The sequence below is a fragment of the Hippopotamus amphibius genome, chromosome 9 (assembly GCF_030028045.1).
Source record: "Hippopotamus amphibius kiboko isolate mHipAmp2 chromosome 9, mHipAmp2.hap2, whole genome shotgun sequence".
Classification (NCBI taxonomy): Eukaryota; Metazoa; Chordata; class Mammalia; order Artiodactyla; family Hippopotamidae; genus Hippopotamus; species Hippopotamus amphibius.
The window spans coordinates 71,086,913-71,113,752 of NC_080194.1; the positions used below are offsets into that span (position 1 = coordinate 71,086,913).

A 26,840-nucleotide genomic window follows, 5' to 3' on the forward strand; every position below is an offset into this window, starting at 1 on the left:
TTCTCTTTTGAAATAATTGCATTTCCAGACAGGACCCTTTATTCTGCAGTCTGCAGAGTAATTGCTGCAGCCACTACTGTGCTGAAAGGTTTCCAGGGCTGTGTGAATGAAGGAATGCATGAGAGTGAGGACCGCTCTTCCCCAGTCCTGGGACTGATTGTCTTGTTTGGCTTTAATCACAAATCAGCACAGTGATCCTTTACTGGGTCTGTTTACTGCATAGCTGAGCCCAGTGGCACATCTTTCGAAGGTCTGTGGATGAACAGCTGTAGAGAAGGGCACCCTGCGGTCATGGAATGAGGAGCAGACTCACATTCCTACCTTGGGTTTGCATTTACTCTTGGGTTGCATCATGTGCAAAATGGTATTTTTATAGCATCTTCCAATTTTTTGTGACGATTAAATGATATAAATTAATGTGGGCAAAGAGAGCAACACAGTGCCTGGCACAAAATAGGTGGTTAGTAAATGTCAGATATTTGGTGGAGGCCTACAGGTGATTGGATCTCCCTAACATTTCATGTTAGAACTCTAGCTCAGCATCTCTCCATCACTGTGGGTTTTCTGACCATCAGTGACCCTGGGTTCCTCTATAGATCTGTTTTCACGTAAGAATGATTGAGCCAAACCACCTAAATATCCCCCATCGGCCTCCTCTTGCACTCATTCCTCTTTTACTTTCTCAATCCAAAGACAAAAGGATTTTCTTCTGAAGGTGGTTTGGCCTTTAAAAACCAAGGGACACGGAGTCATGTGGAGTCATGACATTCTAGAATGTCAGTACTGTAGAGAGCTTCAGATACCCTCTAATCCTGATCTCCAGGTATATGATGAATGTCCAAATCCCACACTTTTCCTTTGGATGCTCTGTCAGAATTCCTCACCTCCATATACTTCAGGGGACACCCCATTCATACCCTCTGACCTTTGCAATGCAGCCAGCTTAACTTCCAGCTGTGCTTTTCTTCCCCCAAGGCTTTCTCTGGCCTTGGAAGCCAGCTTTGCTCACGCCTGGGGCAGGTCAGAAGTGATAAGGAATTAACACCCCCTGGAAGCAGCCCCCAGCCTGTGGTTGATGGGCATTGGTGTATAAATACCTCAGTTCCCTCACTGCTCAGGTGGGATAATTCAGAGGACATGCCTGTTGCTGGCTGCCTCCTTTCCCTGTCTCACATCCTCACTGCTTCACCCATGTTTCTTTTACTCTCAGATACTACTTGCACTTGGATCCTTTTTTCAGGGTTTGCTCCTGGGGGAACTTAAACAGTGGGACCCTAGTCTTAGATACAAGAGGAAGCACTGGAGGAGATGTGACCATTCATTCAACAAAAATTTCTAGAAGGTCCATGAGTGAATCACAGAATGGCCCCTGCCTTCAGATGCTTATATTCTTGGGAAGAGACTTGGAAACATTCAAGTTCAGTGTGATGAGGGGCTATGAAAGGAGCTCCTCTCTCGGTTGCTGTGAGAGATCAGTAATGTATATAAAATTTCAAGCGATTCATTAAAATTCAACAAACATTTGTTGCATTGTCTGTTATCTGCTAGGCTCTGGGCTGGCTGAGCAGAGATGCAAAGATGAATAAGATACATCCTCTACTCTTGAGGCACTTGCTGTATATTGGAGGGGATAGAGGCAGGAAAGGTCATTTGGTCATTTCAACACTGTGTGATGTATAATTGCCAGAGGTGTGCAGCTAGCTGCAGAGGGTATCATGGGAGCTTAGAGGAGCAAGGCACGTGCATAGCAATAGTTGTTTTTCTTCCCCTATGGAATCATCTCTGTGGATTTGGATCTAGCTCTAGGCCTGGCGTAGAGGAGGTGCTCCACGGATGTTGGTTGAATTGAACTGAGCACTTCAGTGTGGGAGGAAGGGGCCTCTGACTATGTGATTCCTTTGCCCAAGCAAGAAGCACCTTTCTCCTTAGATCACTGATCTTTAGGCCCCAATGGTTTGAACATTGTCAGTCTTGGTAGATAACTAGGTCAAAAATACAAATTTTTTTTAATGCCAGAAAAATTCACATTTATATTCCAAGGTTTAAAAGCATTTAGCAGTGGGGTAGGGAGGAGGAATCAGAGCTGCAGGTTATTGTTCATGCTTGGCTGATGTTTAATCAGTTTGTTGGGTCGTAATTGAGAATACAGCTCCAATGACATATAAATCCCAACGATCAAGCCAAAGCCAGTGAGTCTTCCTCATTATTTATCTTACAGTAGAGATAACCTTTTCATTATGGAAATATAATTGCCAAATGTGATAGTTAATATTAAAACAGAATTAGCAACATGAGCTCAACATTTGGAAAGAAATTTCTAATAGCGCTTTTTATGCCTGCAAAATTAGTTTGGTGTCAGTCTTACTGCAGCATTAATTGGTGGTGGAGGCTCCACTAGAGACCAGTCCCAGCTGCCCTACTCCCCCAGCAAGGGGGTTCTCTCTGAATTCTCTGAATCTGTAAGGTAGCCTGATGCTGTCTGCACCTGGAAGGCAAGAAGCTTTGTTTTAGCCCAAGTGAGGGCCATTGTTAGTCTATTCTGTCTAACAAAGAAGGGATGAGTTCTGAGAAAGGGGTGGGGATGTGGGGTGTGAAAAGATGAGTCCCCACAAAGGTGAAAGGCTGGTAGGGTGGTAGGATGCTGAGTTGAGGGATGGCAGTAGAATGCCAGCTGCTCGGTGCCTGGAGGCCTCCTCACACATCTTGTATCTTTTACATGTATTCTCCACACCCCAGCCACTTCCTGCTCATCTTTCAAGACGCAGCTCAAGTCTCACTTCTGAGAATTCCCTTTTGAGCCTTGAGACTGGATTGAGGGGGGCATTCCCTTGGCATTCCTCACCTCCCAGCACTAACTTCTTTTTTTTATTTTTTAGGCAGTCATGGACTTATTTTTATTGATAGTACATAATTCATATAACATAAAATTCACCATTTCAAGTGTGCAATTCAATGGCTTTTAGTATATTCACTATGTTGTGTAACTCTCCTTCCAGCACTAACTTCTAATCCCACACTTTAGTGACATGCTGTCTCTGTTTCCACCTCCCTCAATACTCCTCTCCCAAGACCGAGAACTTGAACAGAGGGGTTGTATCTCATTGCCTTTGTCTTCTGGGCTCCTAGCACGCAACCTGTTGTACAGAAAACAGTACATAGAAGGTGATCAATAAATATTTGCCGAAATCATAAAAAAATAAGAAAAGGGAGGAAAGTGCTTAATGAACAAAGTAAAGGGAGAACGTCCTCTTTGAGGGCTTTCTGGAAGAGGTGACATTTAAACAGGAACTTGAAATATAGGGAAGGTGATTTTACCTTTCCCAGCAAAGTCAGCAGTTGAGGGGAAATGGCTCCCTAGGTGGTTTAGAGGTACAAGAGTTGGGCTTTGGAGGGGGCGGGCTTTCTACTCTGTGTCCTCCACTGACAGCCTTTTTCCTTCCCCTACCCACTTTGAAGGTTCAGTATAAGGCCTGGGTCAGTGTGGCCAGACTCCTGCACCAGCTTCATCCATGCCTCCTGCCTTGCTGCCTCCCCCTGCCAGCCTCTGGTCTACGCCTCTGGTCGTAGGGAAGTGTCTAGCCTTTGGAAGAGTTTACTGTCTTCTGTAGGAACAGGCAGTGCCGTTGTGGACAGAAGCAGCAGCTTTCACGGAGACATGGAGGTGTGCAGGGAAAGTAGGAGGTCCAGAAAATGCCTCTGGATAATTCTTGTAGCGCCTTTGCTTTATTTCCCCATGAGTTACCACCAAACGACTGCTGCTGAATGCAGAGCTCTCCAGAAGAAATCCAAGTGAGGAGGTTGTACTGGCTCATCTCTAAAATCTGCCACCCCTGTCATTCTAAGGCTGCTGATCTGAAAGTCTGGCTAAAAAAGTCAACGAATAACATGTGGATTAGCTTGGTTGGAGGGAATCACCTTCAGTCCTCACTCCATGCCCTGCTCAAAGCACATTTCACATATTAAACCCACTCTGAATATAAAGAGGAGGTGGGGGGAAGGTCTCCAGGAGGCAAGTAAACATATTCCGGGTAATCTCTCTCTGGCCACTCTTTCTTCTGGAGACAGAGATAAGCACGTTGTTTCAATCAGGCTTGTGTTCCATTTCCTTATCTTAAAACTATCTTCTGCCACATCATAAATAATCGGCTTACTGGTGAGCCATGCCAGGCTCATCACACGTGTGTGTGTGTGTGTGTGTGTGTGTGTGTGTGTGTGTGTGTGTGTGTGTGTGTGTGTGTGAGATGTGTCGTGTCTGGGAGTAGCAAATGGGGTCCAGGCAGCAGCCTTGATCCTTGAGCAGCCAAACTGAATGAGGTGTCCCCCAGACTCTTGCACCAAGTATGTGGCTGTTGGTAGGGAAACCTTAGCTTAGGGTGGCCATATAATTGGTTGTCCAAACTGGGACATTTCTCAGAGCGAATGGAATCACTGTTAATAATTACACGGGGACAGTAGGCACAAACCAGAGCCATCCCTAGCCAGCAGGATCATGTGGTCATCCTAACTATAGGGCTCAAGTGGAAGAAACACCAGCAAGACTTCATTTCAAGGTCATGTAATCCATTCCCCCCACCCGGGCTTAAAGCTGTCCTACAGCATTCAGCCCAGTGGTTTCCTAGCCCCAGCTCACCGTTCCCCAAGGATGAGGACCGCTGTTTCCCCAGCAGAACCTGCTACATAACTTGAAGAACCCAGTACAACATGAAAACTCAGGGCTCCATGTGCAAAGATTATGAAGATTGTTAAGGCAGGAGCAGCAGAGCACTGAGTCAGGTGTAGCACCTTCTGAGCCTGGTGCCCCGTAGGGTTACACAGGCTCCTAAGCCCACAGAGCTGGTCCTGCTCCCCAGGCAGCCTGTGCCATGTCTGAGCAGCTCTGACACAGGCTGTGTACTTTTGCTCCAGCTTGCTTTCTTGCATGCTTGCTTGCTTCAGTTATATTTCTAATTTAACTTTTTGAATATGGAAGATGTTCACATGGTTCAAAAGTCAAACAACATAAAATGGTATATGATAAACAGTTTTACTTCCACCCCTCTCCCATCTCCCTCGCATCCAGTTCTCAACACTGCTCATTCCCCTCCCTTTGGTAACCACTTTTTAGTTTCTGTGTACCTTTCTGGGATTTCTTTATGGAAATATAAATACACATTCTTACATTTCTCTGTTTTTTTAAACCCAAAGGTCATGTTCTAGACAGATCTTCTGTGCCTTGTATAGAACATTCTTCCTGGTATCCACTAACTAGTGGTTTGTTTCTCTAAAGGTGCCCCTACTGATCCCATGCTTTGGAACCACACAAAACAAGGGCAGTTTTTTATCCCTGGAAAAGTCAAGAGATATGAAAACAGAGACCAGTTCTCTGTCCACTCCACCTTTTCCAGCCTCAGCTTCTTTGATCCAGACTCTTCCTTCAGCCCTCTCTCACAGGCTCTGATTTGTCTCATTTGTTCTCTCATTTGTCTGTGACTTTCTGAGTATGTGGGGCTCAGAGTTGGCCAACTGGTCCACCAGGGTTGGTCTGCCCTGCTCAGAGCAGAGAGAAATTGATCCCCCCATCATTCTCGTCACCCAACCTCTGTGGATCCAGCTTGGTAATAATAATAGCTCCCGTGGGAGTTTTCTCTGTGCCAGGAAGCATGTTTCACCCTCATAACAACTCTCTGTATGGAAGGTCTTATGATCACTTCTTTACAGATGAAGCGTCTGAGGCTCAGGGAGGTAACCCATCAAGTAACAGTGAAAAGAAGGATCCAAACTCAAGTCTGTCTACCTCTTGACCTTGCTTTGGACCACCTCCCCTCTCAATCACCTTGGGTCTTCTGGTGACCCTGAGTGTGGGGCTGACAGCTGAATGCTCCCTGCCAGGACTTCCTCACACATATGATATTAACTATGAAATTTCATTCAGCTATTTTTTCCTGGACCTAGTGAGTACTGTCTCTTCCATTATCTGCCCTGTCATTTAGTAGTCCCTACGCTGACTCTCAAGGTACATGCATCCATTTCCATGCTTACAATGGTCCCTGGCAGCACTCAGTGCAGCAAAAGTAATTGCAGTCGTGGTGGCTCAGACCAAGGACTCAGGAACCGGGCTGCCCGGGTTCAAATCCCAGCTCTGCCTCACTCCATCATCGCTCCAGTGGGCTGATGGACACAGTACCCCCCTGCTGCGGTAGCTGGGAGGAGTCCGTGGGTCAGTGTGTGTGAAGTATTCAGGCAGTGCCTGGCGGGCCGTGAGTACTTCGTAAGGGTTCCTCATCATTAGCACCATCACCATGGGCTGAGCTTCTTACATATATTTTCTCCCAACAGCCTAATGAGGTATTTTTATTTCAATTCAATTCAACGACCATTTCCTGTGTCCCTCTCCCAGGGCCTGAGATATAAGGATGAATCAGTCCTAATGGGGCCCCCAGGTTCTCCGGATTATCACACAACTATTGTAGAGGGAAGCCATGAGAAAGTGCAGCGTCAGAGTGTGCCTGAGTGTGTCGTGGGATGCGAGAGTATGCCAGTATGTCCACGTGTCAGAGTGTGTACAGTATGTCAGTGTGTGCATATGTCAGAGTCTGCCCGAGAGGGTCAGCGAACAGTTCAAGTCCAGTAAGGGGCACTTAGCCCCATGGAGAGCTGTCTGCAGACCCACTGCCCTTAGCCTTCCTGGTTGTAAAAGTCGCGGCACTCAGCCAAGGCAGCAGTAAGACGCTCTTGTCCACCTTGGCCCATCTTCTTATCTCCCAGAGCCTATTTGCTCTGTGGTTATAACTCGATTTGCAAACCACAAGTAAAAGGCAGTTCTCCCCAAAAAGGCTCTTGCTTACTCACCACCGGGACCCTAGAAAAGCTGCCTCTCACCCTCTAGGAAGAGTCCTGGTAGCCAGTGTGCAACTATCCCACTTGGGGCCTAATGAAGTGACAAGGCTTTTCCCTGCCCTGGATCTGGTGTGCAGCAGCTATTGGCTGCTGAAGGCAGACATTAAGGAGAACCGTTTTAATTGATTAGAATGTGCATATGCTGTATGGGTTTAGTTCGAGGGCATTTTAGAGCAAATAGCTCTGTCATTGTGGGCCTTAATTAGATAATAAATTAATAGATAAATGGATCCCAAAGTTCCGGTGGCCTCCCCCGCCCTCTCACCAGTGCCAGCAGGGAGATAGAAGCTTCTTCCTGCGTTGCCAGTGGGCTGTGGGGGAGAGAACAGAGTGGCCGGCAATGACTCACAAGATCTGTCAGTGCTGGTATCGTGTAGATAACATTTAGATTAGATGCTGAGGTGTGACTTCCTAGGTGGCACAGTGGTTAAGAATCCACCTGCCAATGCAGTGGACACAGGTTCGATCCCTGCCCCAGGGAGATACCACATGCCACGGAGCTGCGAAGCCCATGTGCCACAACTGTTAAGCCTGTGCTCTAGAGTCCATGAGCCACAACTATAGAGCCCATGTGCCACAACTACTGACGCCCATGCGCCTAGAGCCCATGCTCCAGGACAAGAGAAGCCACCAGAATGAGGAGCCCACACACCACAGTGACGAGTAGCCCCCCCACCCCCAGCTCACTACACCTAGGGAAAGCCTGTGCGCAGCAACGAAGACCCAGCACAGCCAATCAATCAATAAATAGATACATTTATTAAAAATAATAATTAAAATAAATTAGATGCTGAGGCAAAGGGCAGCTTTTCATTATAACGTGGAAATGGCACAGTGTATGAGTCCCAGACTCACTCACGTCTTTGCTATCCATTCTTTTAGCAAATATTTATGGACTGTCTCCCATGTGCCAGGGACTGTGTGGGCACTGGGGATATGCAGCACAGAGAAATAAATGAGATTGTCAGAGTACGTGAGGAAGTAAAGAAGACCGAAGAGAAAAAGTCAGAGAGGAACCGGGAATATAAGGTCGGGAAGTCAGCAGGGAGGGAGGTTTCAGTTTAAAATAGAGTGCTTTGAAAAGTAGCTGAGGGGATGACATTTGAGCAAAGGATTAGAGGCAGTGAGGGGGTGAGTCAAACGGGAAAGATGTTTCCCAGCAGAGGACCCACCAGTGCAGAGACTCAGAGGCAGGGGAGGGTGTGGTGAGTTTGAGGGCGAGCAAGGGGGCCAGACGGCAACAGTCACAGGGCAGCTGGATCACGTGGGGCCTCAGAACCACCAGCAGGGCTTGGGCTATGCCTGGGAGTGAGGGGAGGAGCCTTGCGGGTATTTCCTCCTCAGTAATTGACCAGCATGCATTTAATCTGGAGTGGCAGACACGCGTCATGCAGACAGTAGTACCTCCTCCTGCACCTTTGGCAGATGACACTAACTGATCACAGCCTTCTTTCCCAGTGAGCCTGATTTGGCCTTGGAATCTTGGTCACCCAGCCTTCCAGGAGGTCCACCAGTCCCTCCAGAGGAAGTGGTTGATTCCAATCACTTCCCTTGCATGTCTGCACCAGACCTGCACTGACCGGACAAGTAGAAAGACATTGGGCCTGTCTTTGTCCCAGAGAGATTGGTGGAGGGGTGGGCGGGAAGGAGTCATCAAGAAAATAACCATAGCACAAGTCTGATAAACACTACAAAACAGAAACAGATTCACAGACTTAGAGAACAAACTTATGGTTACTAGGAGGAAAGGGTCCGAGGGTGGGGGGAGGGGATAGGTAGGGAGTTTGGGATTGACATGTGCACATTGCTATATTTAAAACAGATAACAAAAAAGGTTAAAAAATTAAAATAAAATAGATAACCAACAAGGACCTACCGTGTGGCACAGGGAACTCTGCTCAATACTCTGTAATAACCTAAATGGGAAAAGAATAGATACATATATATGTATAACTGAATCACTTTGCTATATACCCGAAAGTAACACAACATTGTTAATCAACTCTACTCCAGTAGAATATAAAAATTAAGAAAACAAAACAAAACACTGTAGAGATACAGAGTGGTTGGCTAATCCTGCCTGGGGAGAGCTTCCCTGAGGGGTTGCCATGTGAGGGTCTTACTAAGGTAGGTGAAGGTAGGCTATTATCAGTGTGAAAGAGCACGGGAGCCTGAGTACACATCATGAGGAAAGCAGGGTGGCTGGAAGGGGGTGGGAGACAGTCTGGTGCGGCTGCGCTTGGTGAAGGAGCTAAGGGAAGGAACTCGGGAAGCACTTAATCAGAGCCCCGTGTGCCCCTGGATGTTTGCCATGCCCTGAATATCCTCTTTGAAAGATGCACGAAAAGATAAACCACATCAGTTATAGTAGAAAATCTCACAATTCCAGAGGCGTAAGTAAATATATCTTGTCCATGCGTCAGTCTGATGCAGTGTCCCTAATTGATAGGCCGCATTTCTTTCTGCTGGGAACGATTCAGAGACCAAGACACCTTCTCTCTAGTGGCTTTTCCATCTTTTGGAGCTTCAGAGCCATCTGCAAAAGAGAAAAAAAGGATGAAAAGGGCAATCCTGCTTCTTTGCTGGGCTGAGGAGGTGTTCAGTCTCATAAATGAGTTCCAGTTCCTTGGTCCCACCTAGATGCAAAGGAAGCTGGGAAATGTAGTCCTTGGCTGAGCAGCCACTTTCAGCCACAGTTCTAAACTCTGGATGGAAGAGTGTACATGTGATGGACAGTTAGACTCTCTCCTGTGTGAATATCCCTAAAACTCAGTCAGCACCATCTTTTACCTCCTTTATATCTCAGTCAGCACAACAAACTCCATTGACAATAAGAGTTACAAATCTTCATGTTTTCAGAAAACTTTATCATTTCTCAAGAGCTTGGAGGTAAATTCAGGTTGATAAGCATTTGTTAAGTCCCTACTTAATGTTAGTGGGAAAGCTCTGCCTCAGTTTCCTCCTCTGGAAATAAGGGTAAATTCCCTCCATGGACCAAGGTTATTATAAGATGAAATAGGGAATTACCTGGCACATAATAGATGTGCGGTAAGCATCACCCATCCCACCTTCTTTTGAGCTTTTCCAAGAGAGACCCTGAGGGTAGGTGGGATGGTCCAGCAGCCATCTCTCTTATGTAGGACCTTGGAAAGCCTTGCCCCACCACAGGAGAGAGAGAGTCTTCTGGCAGAGGGGGGCCATCAGGGGAAAGCTGAGGCATAGGGGTTAAAGACAGAGGTGATCCTCACAGTGACTTCTCTGGGTCTCTCTGAGTCAAAGGTTTGGAAATTATGCTGCTGGAATTCAATTGCGTGGTCCCCATCCCCTTTTCTGGATTTACATGTAGTGAGCCTGTGCTCATCCACGCTCCTCCAAGGGCTGCTGGCTTGGGTTGCTGTTTGTCAGGAAAGCTTCAGCAGGCCACTGGGCTGCTGCCTGCCAACTTTTATACAAGGATGCATGGAGGTGGGAAATCAGCTGGGGGTATCTCTCAAGGAGAAGTGGGTTTCATCCAAAGGAAGGTAACCCAGGGAAGAACGTTCAGAGTTTGATTTCATGAATCAGAATGATAGTGGGACTCACTGGATTTTTGAAAAGGCATTAAGAACGAGATGGTCCTTTCCTTGGGAAATTTCTGCTCTTCTTCATGCTTAATGATTGTGCTGGTGATTTCTCTTGTGATCATCCTCTAACTTGTATTCATTTCTCACTGTAAGTTTCTCCCAACTGTTAGGGCGGTGAGGAAGGGTTGGCGTCGGGCACTTACCCACCTCCCTGAGGCTGGGCAAGGGCTGCCCAGAAAGAGGGATAAGACCCTAGCCAGGGCAGCTGGCCCCTGGGGAAGGAAGAGGGGTACAGGCAGAGGATCTGGCCCCAGATTCCATGCTCGGGAATCTAGGCACATAGGCCAAGGACCTTGGGTAAGTTAGTTTTGGAAGAAGGTCTCATAGAAGCAAGGCAGGACTGGCCTAAGAGAGCCTTGGTCAGGTCACCAGAATGGGCACTCAAAACAGGACTGTATTAGGCTCTCCAGAAAAGCAGAAGCAATAGAACAGAGATATATCAAGATATCTATTACAAGGGATTGGCTCATGCAGTTATGGAAGCTAAGACGTCCCATGATCTGCCATCTGCAAGCTGGAGACCCAGGAAAGCTGGTGGTGTGGTTCCAGTCCAAGTCCACAGCCCTGAGAACCGGGAGCCCAGTGGTATAATTCTCACTTCAAGGGCAGGAGAAGACCAGCGTCCCAGCTCAAGCAGTCAGGCAGAGGGAGCATATTTTCTCTTCCACTCTTCCTCCACCTTTTTGTTCTATTCATGCCCTTAATAGATTGCATGGTGTATACCCATCTGTACTGAGAAGGGCAATCTGCTTTACTCAGTCTGTGGATTCAGAAGCTCATCTCATCCAGAAATACCCTCTCATACACACACCCCCAAAATAAAGTTTAACTCTCTGGGCACCCCACGAACCAGTCAAGTTGACACACATAAAATTAACTGTCACCATGTAAAAGGCAAAACAGGTTTGGAAACTAGGCGTGAGAAACTCCCATGGAAGAGCTTTGTTAGCAGATGGGAGGGACACAGTTGGCACTGTGCTTCTGACTCAGAGACTCCTTCAGGGGCCCAGGGGTCAGCCTAATGGAAGCTACGGTCAGAATAGTGCTCAGCCAGACGGGAAGGCAGGGGGCAGAGGCAGCACCCTCTAAGGAGGAGCACAGGTCAGAGCCATCGGTGGGCACATCTGTGATGAACTCCCCCAGGCAAAGGCCAGAAGATGAGGTATTAGCTGACATTTGTTCCAGATTCAGGAACTTTTTTTAAAAGTGAAAGTTCTCATTGAGCTTACTAAGGATGGGGCACATGCTTAATAAGGATGAGCTTAATAAAGAGGGCAGAACACCTGCTGTGTGTCAGACAGTCTCCTGTGGGCTTTGTTTATTTCTCAGACAGCTCGGAGGCTGTCATAGAGGTCAGAAGTCTAAGGCCAGAAAGGAGAGGTGCATTGTCCAAGGTGCTAGTCAAGGGCACAGCCTGACTCTAAAGCATGTGTTCTTTCTTCCAAACCACTATGGGCACGGTGCTGACGTGGAGCTTTCTGCCAGGGTCTGTGCTTGGCCTTCCCATGCTTTGCTGTCACCTGGCAGACTGAGGGAAACTCTCCCAGGACAACATAAGCCAGATGAAGACCTCTACCTTGATCTTCCCAAGCCACCTCTGCACCCCAGCAGCCCAAGTCCGTCTGATGGCTTGCATAGCCCCTGCTCACTAACTATGAATTCCTTTGGGGCAGGAACCATATTTTTAACTCCATGGCTTAGTGCTTGGCACATAAAAGAGATCATGTAAAGGTAGGCAGGTGAGTGAAGGGCCAGGTATGTAGAGAAATTGAGGTGCTCCAGCAAAAGCCTAACTGGAAAGGAGGAGACTTGGATTCCAGACCAGCCCTGCCACTAACTTGCCCCACCACCCTGGTCAAGTCTCTGAACCTCAGTTTTCTGGTCTGTGAAACAGGGAAGTTCAAGTAACTGCTAAGATCCCCTTAACAACAACATTATGTGATCCTGTGGCCTATGAGTCAGGATTCCTGGGTTCAAGGACTGACCGTAATACTTGATAGAATTTAAGAACCTGAATGTCAGGTGCTGGTGCCATACCCCTAACAAAGGGCATTTATTACCCCTTTCCCTGAACTCTCGTTGTGGGTGTACTTGTTTAATTTCCTGGTAGGCTGCAGACTCACTAAGGGACTGCATCTTACTCATTTCCACCTCCTCAAGATCTGGACACGCAGGGTCAGGCTAGAGAGAAGAATCCAATACTTGGCTGAAGGCATGCAGCTATATTTGGGCCCAGCCTGGGTACCCCACATACCTAACCAAAGCTTAAACACCCCCCCAACCCCCCACCATACACACCAAAAGCTAGGGCTTGGGACATCCTTAGAGTGATCATTGTACAGCTGACATGAGTAACTAGAAACCATGTGTGTCGGCTTTGGGTTTTGCTTGAAAAGTTTGCCAGGAATAACAAATCTGTTAAAAAATATTTTTGCAGCAAATATGGCAGACAATTATTTCTATAGTAAATAGGAAAACAGTAAGGCTCCAATAAAACAAAAGAAATGCAAACAGATGATACACAAATGAGCAAAATGTTCAACTTTACTATTAATCCAAAAATGCAAATTAAAACACAATGAGTTGGCATTTTATACTTTGCAAATTAGTAGACATCTTAAAAACTAAAGACTTCAGTGTCGGCAAGAGTGTGGTAATAGAGACATTCTCATGTAAGGTGGGTGGAAGTGTAAACTGATAACACCTTTATGGAAAGCAAGCTGGCCATATGTATCAGGACACTTTAAAATGTGACGTCCCTTGATTCAGTAATTCCACTTCTAGAAATCTATTCCAAAGAATTCATTGGAAATATAAGCAAAACTTTATGTTCTCAGATGTTCATGGTGTCATTATTTATAATAAAAAACCAGAAAGCAGCTCTATATCCAACAATATGGAAAATGGTACTACCACTTATGGTATACCAACCTAATGGAATATTATAAAGTTACTTAAAATGAAGTCTACAAAGAGATTTTCATGACTTCAAAATGTTTATCATAAAATGTGAAACAAAAGTTATAAAACCGTATCGTAGCTGTGTCCAAACTATGTCAAAAATATATGTGTATAGGATAGAACTACAATCTGTCATACATAGTGAAGTAAGTCAGAGAAGGACAAATATTGTATGCTAACTCACATATACGGAATCTAAAAATGGTACTGATGAACTCAGTGACAAGAACAAGGATGCAGATACAGAAAATGGACTGGAGAACTCGAGGTATGGGAGGGGGCGGGGGGTGAAGGGGAAACTGAGACAAAGCGAGAGAGTAGCACAGACATATATATACTACCAACTGTAAAATAGTCAGTGGGAAGTTGTATAACAAAGGGAGTCCAACTCGAGGATGGAAGATGCCTTAGAGGACTGGGGCAGGGAGGGTGGGGGGGACTCGAGGGGGGGGGAGTCAAGGAAGGGAGGGAATACGGGGATATGTGTATAAAAACAGATGATTGAACCTGGTGTACCCCCAAAAAAATAAAATAAAAAAAAGTTAAAAAAAAAAATAAAAAAAATAAAAAAATAAAAAAATATATATGTGTATATACATGACAAAATTTTAACAATAGTGTTGCGTGGATGATGTCATTACCACTCATTTTTCAAGCTTTTTATTATTTTATTTTACAATGTATGTTTTTAAAGAATGGAAAGGAAGAAAAGTTTGCTGGCAGCCAGAGCGGGTAGGACCCATTTGTCTTTGCAATCACCAGGGCCCGGCTGCTAAGGAAGCCCGTTAAACCCAGGGTGGCAGCGTCCCTGTGCTGAAATCGCTCCGTCTCTGGAGCATATTTTTTCTTTACTGAGGAAATTGCTTTCCATAAAACCAGCTCTCTGACACCTCCGAGTACCAGGGAACCATGCACGCCCGCTTTCCTGGGGACATTCTCTAATGGGGAGCTCCATCACGTTCCAGCTTGGCGCTCCCAACAAATCCCAGCCAGCCATAAAAATCTTTAGCACCCTGTATGCAAGACTGATTGCAGCAGCCTCATAAAAATCCCATTCACCCAGCAAGAGCTGCAGGTCTAAAACTCTCAAGTCCCCTGCTGTTTTAAACCCAATGGCATGGCGCATTGCTAAGTGATGCCTGGTAGAACTCGACACAGCAAGTCAGGACTGGATCTGGGGCGGAACTAGGGAAAAACAGGAACAAAGGGGCCTGTGCAGAGCGTGCAGTGTACAGTCACAACCAAAAACCACCTTCTCACTGCTCTTTTGGGCAGGGAAAGGGGACTTGGCTGAGCAAGGGAGAGGATTTAGGAATGATGGCCATCGTATGAGAAGGGAAAGGGGTTGTGAGGTGTGTGGGTAGAGGAGTGAGCTGTGGGGGTGTCCTGCTGCCATACATACCTCAGCTCACTTGGGATGGGGACACCCCTTTCCTGGCTGCCCCTAGTGGGAGTAGGGGGCACACAGGCTACTCAGCACCCCTCTGCCCTCTGGGAGGACCTCCCTGACTCCCCACCACGTGGTGGGTTTCAGCACCCCTCCCGCGGTGGCCAGATGCCCTACTGCCTGCACACAGCTTGCATTTCTTCCGTTTTGGGGCCCTGATGCACAGAATAGCTGCTGCTTTCCACACTCACTGGGGTCCAAGAGGCCTGGGTTCTAGACCCTGCTTAGCCCCCAGTTAGCTTTGTCACACTGGCCAAGTCACCTCTGTCTCTCAGCTCTGACTTTCTCCTCAGCAGAATGAGGGTAATAAAGTCCTGTCTTCCCCTCTGCCACACCCCACACACATACTTTCTACCCATTGTATTAAAATGTTGTCATAAGATATTTCAGTGCTCCAGTCAAGTAAAATCATTCAAATATCACTTAAGAACTCATCATTAAGTTTCTTAAAAAAAAAAAAAACAGCCCCTCAGTGTTCCATGTGCATCTTTGTAATTTCTCTGCAGCTCTATTCTCTGTAACAAAAGACAGCAAAGTTTCTCTCTGCTGTAGGACTCAAGGCCTGTGCCTGTATCCAAATTTGGTGAATTCATATCTCAGGCAATACACATCCTGTGTGGCTTTGAGTACTTACTTAACTTCTCTGAGCCTCAGTTCTCTCATCTGTGAAATGAGAACCATGCCTACCTCGTAGAGTTTGGTAAAGATTCAATAAAATATGCCTGACTTAGGTTAGGAATTCAGTAAATGACCCTGCCCTGCACCTCCCCGAGTGTGAATTCGACTTCTGAGTACTGCTCAGAGCACCACTGCTAGATCTGTGTGTTGTAACTGTCCTCTGAGCTTTTAGGGTAATGTAAGTCAGTACTCCATTTTTATGGTTTCTGACACTGAATACCAACCTACTTACAGGTCTCCCAAAAGATATGGTGCCACCCGTTTTCTTGGGCTTGCAACTTCTGATTGAATGGGTGGGGGGAGGGGGGTACTGATTAGGGAGGGGAAAAGAGAATCAGTGAGAACAGCGTTCTGACTTCTCAAAAAGTATCCCTTTCCTGGGAGAGGGAGAGCTACCCCATCACCCGATTTCTGCAGGCCATGCTTTGCTAAACTAGGAGAGGGGTAAAAATTCCTCATGTTTTTTTATGTTGTTGTTGTTGATTTCTGATGTCTGTTTAAAAAAAAAACACCTTGTATGACTTCAGTCTCTTTACTGTTATTTGTCTTATGGCCTCACTTATAGTCTGTCTGGGAGAATGTTCTACATTCGCTTGAAAAGAATGTGTGTCCTGTGGTCTTAGGGTAGAGAGTGTTCTGTAGATACCTACTAGGTTAGTTTTAGTGTTGTTCAAGTCTTCTATATCCTTGCTGATTTTCTGGCTAGTTTTTCTATCAATTGTTGAGAGTGAGGGTATTGAAATCAACAATTATTGTTGAATTACCTATTTTTTTCTTTTAGTTTTGTCAGTTTTTCATTCATGAATTTTGAGGTTTTCTCATTAGGCACATACTCATTTATAATTGTTGTATTATTATCCTGATAGATTGACTCTTTGTTTCTAAAATATTTCTTGTCCTGAATCTGTTTTATCTGATATTACAGGTTCACTCCAGGTCTCTTATGGTGTCTGTTTTTATGGTAAATCTTTCTCATTCTTTTACTTTCAGCCTGTTTCTATCTTGCGATGTAAGGTATGTCTCCTGTAGATAGTGTATAATTAGATCTTACTTTGTTATCTGGTCTGACAATATTTGCCTTTTGATTGGGTCATTTAGAGTATTCATATTTAATAACTTTACTGATATTATTCAATTTATATTTGCCACTTTGCTGCAGTTTTCTTTTTTGGCCTCACTGTGTGGCTTTCAGGGATCTCAGTTACCTAAGCAGGAATTAAACCTGGGCCACGGTAGTGAAAGCCCAGAATCCTAACCACTAGGCAACCAGAAAACTCCCACTACTGTTTTTGGTATGTCCCTGTCTTTTTTTTTATTCCTCCATTCCTATCTATGACCCGTTTTCGGTGTTAAATAAAAATTCCTTGTGTAGCATTTTAATTTCTTCGTTGATTTTTTTTAACCATACTTTAAGGGTTTTTTTTTAGTGATTCCTCTAGGGATTGTGATATGCATCTTAGGTGATCAAAATCCACTTTAGATTAATACTAACTTAATTCCATTAAAACCTAGAAACTTTTGTTACAAGATAGCTCTATTCCTTCCTCCTTCCTTATGCTATTATTGATATTATGTAATATACAATGTTATATATATTATGTAATATACAATATATTATATATAACATATTGTATGTAATATATACTATGTATATAAAACCTAAATTCAGTGCTGTAAGTATTGCTGTACACAGTATTATGCTTTTAAACTATGTTAAGAGAAGAAATGAGAAAAATTTTTTTAAATATTCACCTACATATTTTCCATTTCTGATGTTCTTCATTTTTTCCTGTGGATTTTAGTACATCCTGATATCATTTCCTTCCAACTTGAAGACTTCAGCAGGAAGGTCTCCTAGCAATGAATTCTCTCCATCTTTATTTTTCTGGGAATGTCTTTATTTTGCCTTCACTTTTTAAGGATACTTTTGCTGGATGTGGAATTCTTGGATAATAGTTACTTTTCTTTCAGCTCTTATGGCTCTGTTATTTAAGATGAGAAGTCAGCCATTAATTATATTTATGCTTTGCTGTGAAAAATGAGTCATTTTTCTCTTATTGTGTTCAAGATTTTCTCTTTGGCTTTAACAGTTTGACTGTGATGTGTCTGTGTTTGGCTCTCTCTGCATTTATCTTATCAGAGGATCATTGAGTTTCCTAGATACATAGATTAATGTTCTTCATCCAATTTGGGGAAGTGTTAGCTATTATTTCTGCAAAAATACTTTCTCTGCCCCTTCTCTCTGTCTGCTCTTTCTGAGGCCCTTATTATATGTTTCTTGGTGTGCTTAATGTTATCCCACAAGTCTCTGAGGCTCTGTTCATTTTTCTTCAAACTTTTATCTCGCTATTCTTCAGGGTGGATAATTTCTCTTGATCCATTTTCAAGATTACTGATTTTTTTCTTTTGTCGTCTTGAGTCTGCTCTTGAGCTGCTCTAGTGGATTGTTTCTATTGTTATGCTTCAATTCTAGAATTTCCTTTTGGTTCTTTTTTAGAGTTTCTATCGCTACTGAGATTCTGTATTTGTTGATTAATTGTTGCCATATTTTCCTTTAATTCCTTGGACATGATTTCCTTTAGTTCTTTGAACATTTTTTTTTAAACAGGATTATTTATTTATTTTTATTTTTGGCTGCATTGGGTCTTTTTTGCTGCATGTGGGCTTTCTCTAGTTGTGGTGAATAGGGGCTACTTTTTGTTGCACTGCTCAGGCTTCTCAGTGCGGTGGCTTCTCTTGTTGTGGAGCATGGGCTCTAGGCACATGGGCTTCAGTAGTTGTGGCACGTGGGCTCAGTTGTAGTGCACAGGCTTAGTTGCTCCATGGCATGTGGGATCTTCCCAGGGCAGGGATTGAAGCTGTGTCCCCTACATTGGCAGGCAGATTCTTAACCACTGTACCACCAGGGAAGTCCCCTTCAAACATTTTTTAATAGCTGCTTTGCAGTATTTATCTGCTAATTTTGATATTTGGGGACACTCTCAGTTTCTATTTACTGCTTTTGTTTATGATTATGGGTCATACTTTCTTGTTCTTTGTATGTCTTATAATTTTGTTGTTGTTGAAAACTGGACATTTTAGTTACTATCTTGTAGCAACTCTGGGTTCTGATTTTCCCTCATGAAGATTGTTGTTATGGCTATTTTTTTCTGTTTCTTTCTTTGTATAGAACATGCCTAGGTTAAATCAGTGACATCTTTCTGTTCCACAGTGTGACCACTTGTGTCTCTGTTTTGTTATTTTTTTATTCTTGGCTTGAAGCTTCTGTCTACATAGCTTAGTGGCCAACCAATGACTGGATAGAGATTATGCTAAAACACACGAAGCCAGGCATTCAGGCAGTGGAGCTGTATGTGGGGAAGGGAGCACATGCAAAGTTCAGGTCATTTTTAAGTCTGTTCTGGCTGTTGCTTTCCACTTGGTCCTTTTGCATCTCCTCTATTCCTACATACGCCTTCAGGGTTGACCAGTAGTGTGTGGGTAGCTTGGGCCCTCTCTGAACTCCACTATTTATTTACATCTCAGCCAATAACCCAACCATGACCTTATACTAGTAGAGCCACTGGCCCTTCCTACTTGCCTGCTGCCAAGGATCATAACTTCCACTGACAATGTCACTGACCGCGGTCACTACCCACTGCTGCAAATCAGCTGAGCCCCTTCAGCCTCAGCAGCCAAGTTGCCAGTCTTCATGTGGCCTTACCCTGGCAGAAGCTCTGTACTGACCAAGCTGTGGAAGATGGGATGAGCCCAAGGCAATAACATCACTGGGTCCCATTGTTCTTACCTAAAGTTCAGCCGTTTTTCAAGCATAAATACTTCTGAGACTGTTGAATGCCTTTGGTCAGTTTCCAGAGTGTTAAAATGGTAGTTTTGTCAGTTTCGTCCAACTTTATAGTTCCTTTTGAGGGGAGAGAGATTGCCAATCTTCTCACTCTGCCATACCCAGAAGTACCTCCTATAACTTCTAAAGTCCTTTTATGTCCATGGTCTAATTGGATCATAACAACTTCTGAGATAGGCAGAGCAACTTTTTTAGTTCCATTTCAAATATAAGGAAAATGAAGCTTAGAGGGGTTAAATGGCTTGCCCAGTATCACCCAGCTTGAACTGGCTGAGCCAGAATTCCACTGTGGTTTTTTGTCTTCAGGGCTTTTTCTACTCTACCATGGAGCCTGGATGGAGCTGTATTGAGCAAGGAGGCTGTCTTAATTCAGGCTGCTCTAACAAAATACCGGTTGTAGACTGGGTGGCTTAAACATAGACATTTATTTCTCACCGTTCTGGAGGCTGGAAGTCCGATATTGAGGTTCCACTTGAACCTTGGAAAGGGCCCTCTTCTTGCCTCATCAGCAGCCTTCTTCTCACTGTGATCTCACCTGGCCTTTCCTCAGCGTGTGTGTGTGGAGTGAGAGCGCGCTGTCTTCCTCTTCTTAGGAGGGCACTAATCTCGTCACCAGGGTTCCACCCACATGACCTGATCTAAACCTAATCACCTCCCAAAGACCCCACCTCCAAATACCATCACATTGGAGATTAAGGCTTCAACATAGGAATTCGGGGGGATATAAATATTCAGCCCATAATGGAACCTAGCCCAGATCTTTCTCTTGGTGCCTTGAAGCCTAGAAAGTTTCACTGGGCCCTCATGTTCATCAAAAGCCAAACCTCAGGGGGAAACAGAGGATAAACTCCAGCCTTGGCTGCTGAAGCCCAGGGCCTTTCCTCTTCTCGCCATTAGGATGAGAGATGATCGTGGAACTTCCTTTCTCCCACAGCCACCCTACTGAGAGATACTGTTACTTCTGGGGGTATCCCCTGAATTACAACTATGGCACATATTTTCTTTGATATTAAGGTTGTAACAGTCATTTTCTTTTTCTAGCTTTCTCTGTTAAACTGTCCAGAGAAAGGTGACATTTGCTTTAAGATCCAGAGATTCATAACCCCTCAAGTCCGAGTGTTATCTTCTGTGCCAAAACAAAGGCTTACATTTGCATATTTTGGAGCCTGACTCTCCAGAGAGCAGTCTGAGCTCTGCATTCTTGGGGATGACTGCTGCCACCTCTGAAATAGCCCCAGAGCAGTTAGCACGGGGCGGGTTCTCATGGGGAGAGAGTCCTGGACTGCTCTGTTGTTAATGTGCTGATGACTCTAGATATTAGGGCCAATTCCCTAACGATGATGATATTGAGCGTTTACCATGGGCCAAACATTACATGAGGAGCTTTACCTACAGAACCTGGATGTCCCCAGACCTCCTTAGCCTCTAGTCTCATAGATGTTAATAATCCAGATTTCCTGGCTTTTCCCATCCACAGCTTGTGCGGGACCTCCAGCTCACTCAAAGTCTTGCTCAGGACTTTCTGGGAGACTCCAGGGGCCTTACATGTTCTCAACAGGAAGTCTACTCTGGTCCCTTTACATCACATTCCTTGTTAATATTCCCTCTGTCCACAAGCCACTGGGAAGGTGGCACCGTGCCTCTGCCCTTCTAGCTGGAGTCTGCACGACACCATCCTCCTACCTGAGGCGCTAGCCCTAAGGAGTCGCAAAGCTGCAGACCCTCAAACTGTCACACTGTCTCCACTGCACCATAAACATTCTGTCCCCTAGAGAAGGAGCGAGAAGGACTGTCACCCCAACTCTGTGCTAAACCTTGGCCCTGAGGCACTAAAGCAGCACTGCTTGGGTCCAGAATATAGTATTCCTTCAGCTTCCCAATAAAGCTCAGACCTGACCCTGGGCTCAGGCAGGAGAGCTGACTTCCCTATCTCTGCTGGGGGTCCTTTACTGTATAATAAACTACCCAAAACTCAATGGCTTAGAATAATAACCATGCATTATTTTTCACGTGGGCTGACTGAGCAGTTCTGTGCGTCCTGACCAAGGTACTCATGAGGCTGCAGTCATATGGGGCCAGAAAAGCCAGAATGGCTTTGCTTCTACGTCTGTTGCCTTGATGGAGTCAGCTGGGAGGTTGGCGCCTGTGTCTCCCCAAGTGGTCTTTCCACTTGGCTAGCTTGGACTTCTTTTCATGATAGCTGGATCTCAAGAGAAAACATTCAATAGGAAGGAAGTAGAAGTTACTGGTTCTTTTAAGATCTAGGCCCCAGAACTAGCATAGTGTCACATCCACTGGGATGGTTATTTCAATTGGTTAAGTAGTCCCAGCACCAGCCAAGATTCAAGGGGAGAGAAAATAAACCCACCTGCTGATGTGTTAGTGACAAAGAATTTGCAGCTATTTTTAATCTACTGTCATCCCTCGAGTTCTTGAGGCTGCTCCCAAGGAAACTTTCCCCCTTGTGGGCTCCCTACTCTGCGTGTAAATCAGTTGAGCAGTGGAATGTCTGAGGAGTTGATGACCCTACATGAGCAAGCTCAGTTTAGGCTGAGTAGGAACCTCCATGGATTTCGTGAGTGTCTTACTTCAGTCAAGAGAAGTAAGTCCTGTTGTTCTCCACTTTATGGGTGAAGAGACTAAAACTCAGAGAGATTAGGTGATTTGCCCAAGGTCACAGCTAGTAATGGCCAAGTCAGGATTCAAACTCAGGTCAGCCTAACTCCCAAGCCCCAGAGCTCTTTTTGTTACCCCTATTCTGGTTCTCATATCTCTGGGTCTCAATTGCCTCCAGTGTAATTACAAAATTAGGTGACGAACAGAATGTTTTTCAAGAACCGTTATAGCCCTTAAATTTTATTATTCTCCTCCACCTACCACCTTCCTGAGGAAGCACAGCTTCACCGGCTGCCTTTCCTGCTTTTCTGTATCTCTGTTGACAAGATTTCAACACCATAGGATTTGTTTGTAAGCATCTGCTACTGTGTGTGTGTGCTTTTTTTTTAATCCAAATGGCTCTCACAAAAAGGTCCTTTGAATTCCTGGTGGAAAAGAGTTAAATTCTAACAGCTCTCCCCAGTCCCATAAATCCCTTGAATATTCGGTACATTTCCTGCCCGATCAGTCAAGGGTAGGAGTTTTCAGGCTCTCTCCCCCTTGCTTAAAAGCTTTCCATGGCTCCCCCACTGCCATCAGGATAAAATCTAAGCTCTTAACATGGCACACAAGGCCTCTCAAGGTCTGTTTTGCCTCTCCAGTCTCATCTCATACTGCCACACTGAGACACTTACAGTTTCCTGTAGGTACCTTGTGTCTTGTGCCTTTATTGCCACTGTCTAGAAAGCCTCCCTCCACTCCTTCTATTCCTAGTTAACTCTTACTTTTTCTTGGAGACACAGTGTATACATCACAAAGGAAGCTAGACTTAAAAGTCGGCCTCTCTTCTCCCACAGCACCCCAGGCATAACATTGTCATCTCACTCACTGCTTTATTTTGAAAGTAACTATTCATCTTTCTCCCTGCAAATACTGTGAACTCCCTGAAGACAGGAATTGTGTTTTATTCTTCTAACACCACCTTCCTGTACCAGCGCAGTGTCTTACACAGAGCAGGCATCCAGAGAATGGTTGAAATGAACACAGATTGGAACAAGCTGTAAACTCCATTAGGGAAAGGCTCCATTTGTCTTATTCATCACAAAATCCCCAGTGCATAACACACAGCAGGGGCTCAATAAATATTTGCTACTCATGCTGTTTCTTCTGCCTGAAATGAGCCTTCTCATTCATTGCCTTATGTCCAAATCCTACCTATTCTTCAAGTAACTATTCCAATTCTCCATTTTCCACACCTCCACTTTTGACCGTGTTGGAGTAACTGTACCTAGACTAGCCATCCTGCCAAAAACAATTGTAAAAATGGACAAAACATATGAAATTACTGTTTTCAGATATTGGACAAAAGGCAGCACAAAACTATGGTCTCCAGGAGAAATAAAACAAATAATTTGAGCTGGTGATTGCCCCAACTCTCAATTTAGAGGAACTTTATGAAACTGGAGGGGAGGAGAGGTCAGATAGAGCATAGCTTTCTTACTGAGTTAAAGGCAAGTCTGGAATTTGTAGGACATGGTCCTAATAAGAAAGAGTCAAGAAATCTACATAGAGATCCTGTTGAGTCTCTGGCCAAATCCTTAGCTTCACGTGTGTGGGGAAGATCCTAAGAGGCTGGACAAAGAACATATACTGGGGAAAAATTAGCTACCAGGGAATAAAACAACTACTGAGCATCTGTAAACTGAAACTCACACAGGGTTGAAAGATGTTTAAGTTCCAGCCACCAAGAGTAGAGAGACCTTGTTGAATATCCCAGGTTTTCTGTAGAGACCCCCAAAAGGCCATGCCTTAGTTATAGGATTAGTCTACCCATAAAGTAAAGGCTACTTTAAGCCTAGTCTAATGAAGCCAAAATAAGCCTTGCAAAGATCAAGGTAATCTGCAAGTAAATTAACTGCCTACCTAAATAAAAACACTTTTTTAAAGGAAGATAACAAAAATTCAGACACCAAACATCCTAGCATCCATAATGTGCAGTGTACAATCAAAAATTACCATATATACAAAGAAGGTGGATATAGGACCCATAACTAAGAGAAAAATAAGTCAATAAAAATAGAAATCACAGAGATGATGGAATCAACAGACAAGGACTTTTAAGTGGCTGCTGTAAATATGTTCAAGGAGTTAAAGAAAAATATGAATACAGTGAGTGAGCAAATAGAGAATTTCAATACAGAAATGGAGCTAGATGGAAATTCTTGAACTGAAATATAGAATATTAGCAAGGAAAGTTTTACAGATGAGATTAATAGCAGATTAGATACTGTAGAAGAAAAGATTAATGCACTTGAATATAAGACAATAAAAATTATCCAACTGAAGCAGAGGAAGACAAGAAAAAAAGGCTGAAAAAATGAACAGAATCTCAGTGACCTGTGGGACAATATCAAGTGGTTTAACATGTAATTAGAGTCCATTTAACATGTGGTTAGAAGTTTTTAGGATCAAAGAAAGAGAGGTGAGAGAAATGAGGACTGTAAACATATTTGATGAAATAATGAGTGAATTTTTTCCAAATTTGTTATAAACTATAAACCTACAGATCTAAGTTCAACAAACCCAGAGAAGGATAAACATAAAACCATAATAAATTTGCTGAAACTCAATTATAAAGAGAAAAATCTAAAAAGTAGCTAAAGACATAAGTTCCTCCTTTTTCATTAATTGATTTTTCCATTTTTAATATTCCCTCTTCCTCTGGGTGCATATCTTTGTGTCTATGCCTCATCTACACTCCAAGATTTTGAGCATTTGATGGCTAGGAATCCATTTTGCTCTGATGCTATCACAGCATATTGCAACTTCTTGCTGGTAGTAGTTGCTCAGTGAATGTTTGTAGAGTGAATTAATGAAGGATGTGAATGAATAAAGATAAGAATGATACAGATTGGTTTATCAAACCCTGCACCTCTAAGTACCTCTAAGCAAACAATTGCTAAGAAAGAGTAAGCTTCATATCATCCCATGAGGGAATTATATCTCCTCTTTCAGAATAATATATTTAAAACTACATTTAATAAAGTATTCATTGACTGCATGGTACTGTGGTAAGTCCTTTATACACACATAACTAAAATCTTATGAGAAAACTAAGGGGCAGACAGTTAAGTAAATTACCTCAGATCACACAGACAGTGATGATGTTGATGGGATTTTTTCTCAAGATTGATTTGTTAAATTGTGCTTTTCACCATTTTTCTCTGCTCCCTACTCACATCCCATTTCTTAATCATATATTTTCATACTTCTGTGCTTTTGTTCATGTTATCCCTTCCGTCTGTACTGCCTTTCTCTCGTTCACCTATAAAGCCCAGTTCCTTGCTCAAGGACACATCAAGTGCTGACTTTGGCAGGAAGTGGGTTTCTATATCACCAAGAATCTATAAGGTGGAGCCCTGACTGAATGCCTATGCTTTTTTAAGCCATTGGAATTCTGAGATAAGTGAGTTATGTTTTCTGTCCTAAAGAAACACACAGTCCAAACAGATAAAGAATCCTCTGATAAGTGAGATCCGTATAAGAGAGAAGGGAAGTCTGGGGGCTTGGAGGGCTCTAAACCAGCCTGGAGTGGTCAGGGAAGCCTTCCCGGAAGAGTGCTATCTGAGATGAGTCTCGAGGATATGAGGACTGGCCAAACTATAAAATACTGCAGAAAGAAAAAATTCATTGTGCCTACATTTGAGGACACGGTGGCAGAGGGGCCACAATCATTGGGATGGTGGGAAGAAATCCTCTTAGAAGCTGTTCTTTCTTCCTAGTCTCTCTCTCCAGCAGGTTTTTGTAGGTCTGAATTCCTGTTCTTTTCCTAAGAGATGTGTGCACTAACTCTAATTCCTGCTTACCAGAAGGCACAGAGAATTGAATTCCTTTTGAATGGATCTACTTTAAGAGTGAGAAGTTAATGGCATACAATTTTTCAAATTTAGGGAAAATCCATAGTTGTCCCAACTTTATAGCTTGGTATTATTGGATAATCAAACATAACTGTTTTCTCAAAATAGAATGGGATTTCCCCTGCTCCCTTCCTTGCTCTTCCCAGCTGCCTCCACAGGCAGTGGCAGAGGGAGGGGGAGCCAGTGTTTTGCCTGGGTCCAGGCCCACATTGTTCTTTTTATTCTAGACTGTATAATTGGCCCTTGCAGACAGGGGTTAATTTCCCACTGTGAATTCCTTACCAGAGTAGCATGGGTCCTGGGGGGACCCAGAGGAGAAATTGCTTCCAGGTGCTACCTGGTCTCCTCGAATGGCTATGAGGGAGGCCATGTGGGGAAGTACAGAGAGCAAGGGCTTTGGAAGTGCACAGACCAGGGTTTGCGCTGAGCTGTTTACTAGTCCAGTTCCCTGGTGCTGGTGGTCTAATCTCAAGGCTTCAGTTTACTCTTCCGTAAAAGAGGGATATAGCAGCCTATTAACCGTGGTAAGAGATGGAATAGGCCTGATTCATTGCTTATAAGAACAGACAGCCTCTCGGTTGCTAGATTCAATAGTGTTACTGTCTGCATCTTTCTTCCTCTGGGAATACTCCCTTTCTGAAGTATTTGGGTAGCCTGCCTTCTGGATATTTCCTCTCTATCAATAGGAAGTAATGAATACTTAAAAAAAAAACAAAAAACCTCAAAGGGGATGTGAAGTTTAAATGAGAGAATAGACAGAGACATCTTAAAACCCTACATTTCCCTTTTCCACCAGTGCTCCTTAGCAGGGCTCCACTGGTATTTTGGGTGGATGTTGTTAGCATCCCTGTCTCCAGGGTACTAGGTATCAGTAGCAGCCTCCTTAGTCATTGTGACCA

General features: G+C 44.2%; 1 protein-coding gene across 1 annotated transcript in view; it reads left to right on the forward strand.

The window, feature by feature from the left end:
- Positions 1-26,840, forward strand: part of TENM4 (teneurin transmembrane protein 4) — a 732,935-nt gene that overhangs the window by 397,411 nt on the left and 308,684 nt on the right.